Here is a 7,927-nt window from a genome sequence, read left to right as displayed (position 1 = left end):
GTAAAATATGTAATTATAAAATTACCTTGTACCGTATCGCAGGAGCGACCCCCCAACCCACTCAACAAAATTCCTTCAATTGGGGAGATGCCCTGCTCCGCTCCGCTCCAACATTTGCCCCGTATGTGGTATATAAGTTATACCAAACACATACCTACCATGCAATTCTCATGTGTTTACATATGTAAAACCTAGAGTTTGATATTTGCATTTATAACATATTTGTGTCATAGAACTGCTTATGAAAAAGCTATTTCACTAAAAAAAAGTTAAAAATGATGATATTTTCGTATGTGACATTAAAGTTGCGAGTGTTATAAATGTAAATATGAAATTTTAGACGTTTGATATGTAAATACGAAAGAATAATGTGGTATGTATGCAAATACCCCAAGTTCATCATGTTTCTCTAGCTAGTTCCCCCATATTTTCATAAGAATTCTCATATATAAAAAAGTCAGCAATAACTTAAGCCATGCTCCAAAGATACTTCTCTGATGACCATTTTAAAGCTCACGCTAGAAAACCTCATTGGATTGATCGTCTGCTTGTTCCTCATCCAAATTTGGAGCCTGTGATGGAACAGGATGGAAACTTTCGTAATCGCTGGAAGGATCATTTGTTGCCCATGATGGAACATAATAAAAGATTTCGTAATCGCTGGAAGGATCATTTGCTGCTCATTGGAATTTGAAGCTTGTGATGAAAGAGGCCGAACAATTTCATGCTCGCTAACAAGGGAAGGCAAATTCTAATCCGGTGAAGGTAACTTAGCTTGTCCGTTCCTGCTTGTTTCAGTCTCTCCTAACTTTCCTTTCTTCTAATGGAATCGAAGAAGAATATGTTTTTCAGAATTAGTTAAGTATACAGGTCTGATTTCATACCATCAACAACTATAACTTCTACATAGCATAGACCAAATACTCTAGTCTCTCCTAACTTCTAATAGTTCAATTCCTACTTCCCCCAACACATTCTTACACATACAATGCATCTGTCAACCCTTTCAAAATATCTTCAATAATAACCTAAACTCAAACATGTCTCACTTAAAACCAAAAATATTCAACCTACTCCATTCTATTTATATCTCTGATCCAACCTCCTACATCAAAGTTGCTAAACAATCTGTTTGGTAAAGAGCAATTTCTGCAGAATTTGAAGTACCTCAAGCTCAAGTTACTTAGGTTATGAAACCACACCACTATCAATCAAAAGTAAATGAAATCAGGCAGAAATAAGAGTTTGCTTCTTTGAATTATCGCATTAAATTCTTTATTTTAATCACACAAATTCTTTCCTTTTAGCTGAATATTTAGAATAATAATATGTATTATTAAGCTACATAAAATATATTACACTATTTATTATGTATTTAAAATAGATTGTACATAGTATTATTTATTGAAATGAAAACAAAGGAAAATTCATTCAACCTATCTACTCAAAATATTGACATGGTGTCTTCAAAGCTAGTCTTTGAAACCGTTCTCCCATCTTTGCTTAGAGCTAATTCATCTTTGCCGACACCTTCACCTGCAAATCGACGAAGAGTCTAGTTCTCTCGACTTCTCGCACAGCTCATCAGCTTCGCCGACATCCTCACCTGGACTGCTTGTCGCTTTGACGTCTACGTCTTCTCGTTTGGTTCGACTGATTGACATATTCGCCTAGACCTATCGCTCCATCTGCTTAGCCTGGACATCTCACTTCGTCTGCTCGTTTTGTCGCATGGTCAACATCTTAACTTCTTCGCCCGACCGATATCTTAGCGTGGACTTCTCGCTTCGTCTTCTTGTCTGGTTCACTCGATCGGGCTGTTCGCTCTTCTGGATTGCTTTGACTTCTTTGTCTGCTTCATCTTTTCGTTTGTTTCATCTGTTTATCTGTTCGCTTCGCTTCCTCCTTGCAGGCAGAAATCAACACGATTCAATCTCTCCTATCCAAATAGCGCACAATCCTTCTTTGTTCACGCCAAGCAACCTGCCTACTCAAGCCCTTGACAACATTTATTCTTCGTACACCGCTACAAACACCCGTCAACAATTCTATTTAAAATGTCTTCATAAATCTTAGATATTGGATTCACCGGAAAGAATTATGCCGCATGTAAATTTTAGCTCAAGGTATTTTTGAAAGGGAAGGAGCTTTGGGGTTATTTGATGGGTCTTCTCAAGAACCTACATAGCCGAAAAATCTCGGTCAATGGGAGGCAAAGGATGCTTGGTTTGTTTCTTGGATATTGGGATATATTGAGGCTCATATGGTGAACAATTTACAATCCTTTGGGATGACTAAAAAAATGTGGGAATATTTGAAGCGCGTCTACAATCAAAATAATAATGCAAGACGCTTTCAGTTAGAACTTGATATAAATAATTATAGTCAAGGTAATCTCTCAATTGAACAATATTATTCTAGTTTTTTAAATTTATGGAGCGAATATTCTGATATTATCTATGCTGAGGTATCAAAGGAGAACTTAACTAGTTTTCAGGATATTCATGAAGTGAGTCGTCGCGATCAATTTTTTATGAAGCTCAGATCTGAATTTGAAACTGCCCAAGCTGGGTTGCTGAATAGAGATCCAGTGCCTTATTTTGATGTATTTTTCGTGAATTACTGCATGGAGAACAAAGATCAACGACACAAGCCGCTGTTGGAGCAGCTGGCGAATCATAAAAAATAGTCATTGTTTCATATGCTGCTCAAACCCGAGGGAAGTAAACAAAGCTTTGTTACAACTATAAAGAATTTGGTCATACTGATTGCCAATGTAGTAAGAAATTATGCAATTATTAAAAAAAAAACAGACATATTATTTAGGAGTGCCCCACACATCCTCAAAATTGCGAACGACGAGACCTTCATGCTGGGGTATCCGACTCTCACAATCCTGCTTCGGCATTCATAATTACCAAAAAAAATCAATTTGTTCTCACACTAGAAATGACTCAACAGACGATTCTCTGTATTTTTTGTTCTTGGCCTTTAAGAGAAAGATAAAACTGTTACTTTTATTTCTTCTCATTGGTTTGTTGATTCTGGCGTCACAAATCATATAACTGCAAATTTGATTTATTACATAATCAACTCCCGCACACTGGTACTCAACTGGTACTCAACATATTCATATTGCTGATGTAAATAATATTCCGATTACGGCAGTTGGTGATATTAGCTACTTTTTTAAACATGTCTTGGTTTCTCTTAAGTTATCTACAAACTTACTTTTTATTAGTCAAATGGTGGATAATAACTATGACATACACTTTTCTCCTGATAGTTGTATTGTGCAGGATCAGATGTCGGGGGAAGTGATAGTGAAGGGGCCTAAAGTGGGCATGTTATTTTCATTATAACTTTCCATCCATCGGACTTTGGCATTAGCTTTTGCGGTTTTTGAAAATAAAGCTGGCATCTGACATAGAAAATTAAAGCATCCAAATAATGTTATTTTGAATCATTTATTACAAAGTTGTGTTTTTGATCATACAGATAAAAACTTACTAGTGAACTGTTTTTTTGTAAACTCGTCAAAAGTAAAACATTATTTTTTCTTATTTTGTACAGTCGTGCTAATAAATGTTTTGACATTATTCATAGTGATGTTTGGGGAATTACAATGATTATTTCACATGCTCAATATAAATATTTTGTAACATTTATTGAAGATTACAGCCGATTCACATGGATCTATTTTTTGCATTCCAAAAGATTACAACCGATTCACATGGATCTATTTTTTTCATTCCAAAACATAAGTGTTTACCGTGTTTCGATCATTTGTGAACTATATCAACACACAACATAAGTGTTTATCGTGTTTCGATCATTTGTGAACTATATCAACACACAATTCCCGACTTGCATTAAAGCCTTACGGACTGACAATTGTGGCCAATACATGTCTCATAATTTCAAACATTTTTTCATAGCAAGGGCATTGTCTCACAACCTTCATGTCCTTAAACACCTAAGTATAATGGAGTTACCGAATGGAAAATTGTCATTTGTTGGATATGATACATACATTGCTGATAGAATATTTTATTTCAACTAAATATTGGGTAGAAGCTTTATCTACTGTAATCTAATTGAATAATCGCTTACCGTCTCAACAATTGAAGTTTGATTCTCTTTGTTATCAAATTTTTGGTAAACATCCTAATTATCACATGTTTCACACTTTCAGATGCTTTTGTTTTGTTCATTTGTCTGCCCATGAACGATATAAGTTAGGAGTGCAGTCTGCTCGACGTGCCTTTATGGGTTACAATCCTAGTCATAAAGGGTTTATGTATTATGATTCGATTAATAATCAATGACTTATCTCTCGGGATGTGATTTTCTTTAAACATGAATATTATTTTCAGCATCATCTTTCGACATCTGACACTATTAAACTTCCTCACTTTGATGACTGTTCTTTTGATAAAAGATTGAAGTCTGACCTTGTCTATACATGACACCTGACTCCTTCATCGTTAGTCCTTTCTGACCCTGCTCCTGAAAATGCTCAAATAATTCTTCGACGATCAACTCGACACATTCTTCCTTTGAATATATGTGGTTATTCTGTAATTTTAACTAATATTATTGTTCTTACATTTTATTCTTAGGATGCTAAACAAAATTTTTGAATAAAAGCCATGCAAGAGGAACTTCTGGCACTTCAAGACAATCACACTTGGGATATTATTTCATGTTGACGTTAAATGAGTTTATTATCTTAAGCTCCGATTTGATGGCTACCTTGACAGATATAAAGCAAGAGTGGTAGCTCTTGGCAATCGATAGGAATATGAGATTGATTATGAAGATACCTTTTCACTTATGGCTAAGATGACAATTGTCTGACTTATTCTATCTATTATTGCATCTAAAAGCTGGTCCTTATGACAAATGGATGTTATGAATGCATTTTTGCATGGAGTCCTGAAAGAAGATATCTATATGACTCCTTCAGGCTTGTTTTTTACACCGTCACAAAATGTTTGTAAGCTCAAACGATCTCTATACGGTTTGAAACAAGCTCCACGGGTTTGGTTTAAAAATTTTTGCAATACTCTTCTTAGCTTCTCTTTTATTCAAAGTCAATATGATTCTTCATTATTTCTTTGCAAGACTGATAAGGGAATTGTACTTTTATAAGTCTATTTTGATGATATTGTCATCACATAATTTGATACTCAACTGATGTCTCAGTTACAGAAGCATCTTCAGGGTTTTTCTCATATGAAGAATTGATCTTTATATTATTTTTTAGATCTTGAGGTTCACTCTTCTCCTACGGGTATTTTTCTTCGCCAGCATAACTATACTAAAGAACTCATTGTTTTGGCTGAGCTCCAAGAGGGTCATCCTGTTGATACTCTTTTAAAAGTGATGTTAAATATCAACAAAATGATGGTGACTTCATCTCTGATCAATCTTTGTATCAACAACTTGTTGAGAGTCTCAATTATCAAACCATCACATGCCCTGATATTACATTTGTTGTGCAACAAGTTAGTGAATTTATACAGACAATGACACATCTTCCTTTAGCTGTAGTTCGACGTATTTTTAGGTATTTGAAAGGTACTTTACATCATGACTTATTATTTTCAGCGGAGTCTCCAATTCGCTTAACAACATATAGTGAGTCTGATTAGGCTGGTTGTTCTGTTACACGTCTATCTATTACTGGCTGGTGTATATTTCTCGGCAACTCTTTAATTTCTTGGAAGAGTAAGAAACAAGATTGAGTGTCCAAGTCATCTACTGAGTCTGAATATCGCACTATGTCCTCGACTTGATCTGAGATCATTTGGCTTCGGGTTTGTTGGTTGAGCTTGGTTTTCCTCAAATTGAGTCTACTTTTCTTTATGTAGATAATACTAGTGTTATCCAAATTACTGCTAATCATATTTTTCATGAGTGCACGAAAGACATTGAAGTGGACTGCCATTTTATTCAAGAATCCTATGATAATGGTGATATTTCTCTTCCGCATATCTCATATGATCTTCAGACAACCAATATACTTAATAAGATCCTCTCTCGGCAGTGTCATCAGTTTTTTGTTGATAAATTGATGCTTCTTGATCAGCCATCATTAATTTGAGAGGGGAATATCAATCAAGAGTAAATGAAATCGGGCAAATTTAAGAGTTTCCTTCTTTCAATTGCTACGTTAAATTCCTTATTTTAATTGCACAGATTCTTTTTTTTTAGCTGAATATTTAGATTAGGAATATGTATTATTAAGCTACCTAAAATAGATTGTTTAAACTATTATTTATTGGAATGAAAGCAAAGGAAAAATTCATTCAACTTATTTACTCAAAACATTAAAAACAACATAAATTTTTCTAGGTTACAAATGTATCTATAAAATCAAACACAAGTCTGATGGCAGTACAATGGCTCAGCTTAAAGCATAATTTGTCCCCCAATGATATAATCAAGAAAATTGGATTGTATTATTTTGACATATATCTAGTAGCAAAACTACTAATGATTTGTATACTTCATACAATGGTCATTTTCTTACGTTGGAAGTCATTTAATTTGATATATTCAATGTCTTCTTATTATGGGTGAAAATGAGTCGAGCTAGATTGAGCTAACGAGCTCGTGAAAGCTCGATAAGCTTGGCTCGCGAACTCATTAGAGAGTATAGTTCTATTCGTCTCGGCTCATTTTCACAACCTTGTAAGAATGCATTAAATATATCAAATTGAATGACTTCCAATGTAATCAGTGGCCATTGTAAGAAGTATACAAATTGTTGTTAGTTTTGCTACTAGACCTGTTGTGAAATTTAGGGCGAGGTCTGAAAAACACAAAGATTTAACGAGGTTCGGTAAAGATGCCTACATCATCGGGAGTGAGCTGTGAATTTCACTATTTCAGATGAGTTACATACCCATAGGGTTACACATCTATTTATAGATAAAATCCACAGATAAATTTACAAACATGCCCTCACTCCCCCTAACCCACTAATCTAAGATTTTACACCAGAGACACACCTCTTTATTCCAGGAGACACACCTCTCAAATTCAAGAGACTCAAAATTCCTGGTATATGAGTCATACCTAACAATTATCCACCTTGGCAAATATCCAGCCCCTTAGGATAAAATCTTCACCTTGCAAATATCCAATCCCTTAGGAGAAAAAATCATGGAGTTTCTTACACCGAAGTAGGTTGGGCAACCATGCTAACTAGCAACTGTAAACATTCAACAAGCTCAAGTAAAGTAAGAATTTGTTAAAAATACCCAGCTTGGTTAACTTTCCTGCTGCATTTTCATCATATGATCCGACAGAGTGAACTTCACCTACAACTGCATTCCCCAACAGTTTATAAATATTAACATCAGGTTTCATAGCTCGCAATGCCTTCAAAATTCCTTGTTGTGCCAACAAATCTTTCACCATTGTTTGCCACAATCCAAAATTTTTGGTTCCATCGAACTTCATTATCTCGATTTTTGTACCAGACATTGCCATTTGAAATTAATTATACAGTGAACTTTTCTTGCCTTGTATTGAAACAAAACACACCACAAATAAATTCAAATAAACCTAAGATTTCCTCTGTCAATTGCAACAATTTTTCCGCAGTTTCCTGTGATTCGTGAATCAAATTTTTCACACAAATCATCTTTCCTGTTCACACAAAAATTCGGTTGAAATATTGTGAACACCAGCCGAACTCCATCTGTCACAATTTCTCCTGCGACAAACCTGCGAACAATCTACGAAATTTGTGAACTTCACTTGTCGCAATTTCTCGTGCGATAAACTTGCGAACTCCTCTGGCCGAGCACCACCTATCGCAACTGCACATGCCGCAACTCTACTTGAGACAAACTTGTCAGCTCCGCTGGCCGAGCACCACCTGTCGCAACTGCACCTGCAGCAACGCTTCCTG

General features: G+C 35.3%; 1 protein-coding gene across 7 annotated transcripts in view; it reads right to left on the bottom strand.

Moving 5' to 3' along the window:
• Positions 1-7,927, bottom strand: part of LOC110020446 — a 28,990-nt gene that overhangs the window by 559 nt on the left and 20,504 nt on the right. The window lies entirely within an intron of this gene.

This window comes from Phalaenopsis equestris, unplaced genomic scaffold, assembly GCF_001263595.1.
Source record: "Phalaenopsis equestris unplaced genomic scaffold, ASM126359v1 Scaffold000096, whole genome shotgun sequence".
Classification (NCBI taxonomy): Eukaryota; Viridiplantae; Streptophyta; class Magnoliopsida; order Asparagales; family Orchidaceae; genus Phalaenopsis; species Phalaenopsis equestris.
This window is presented reverse-complemented; position numbering and strand designations above follow the sequence as displayed.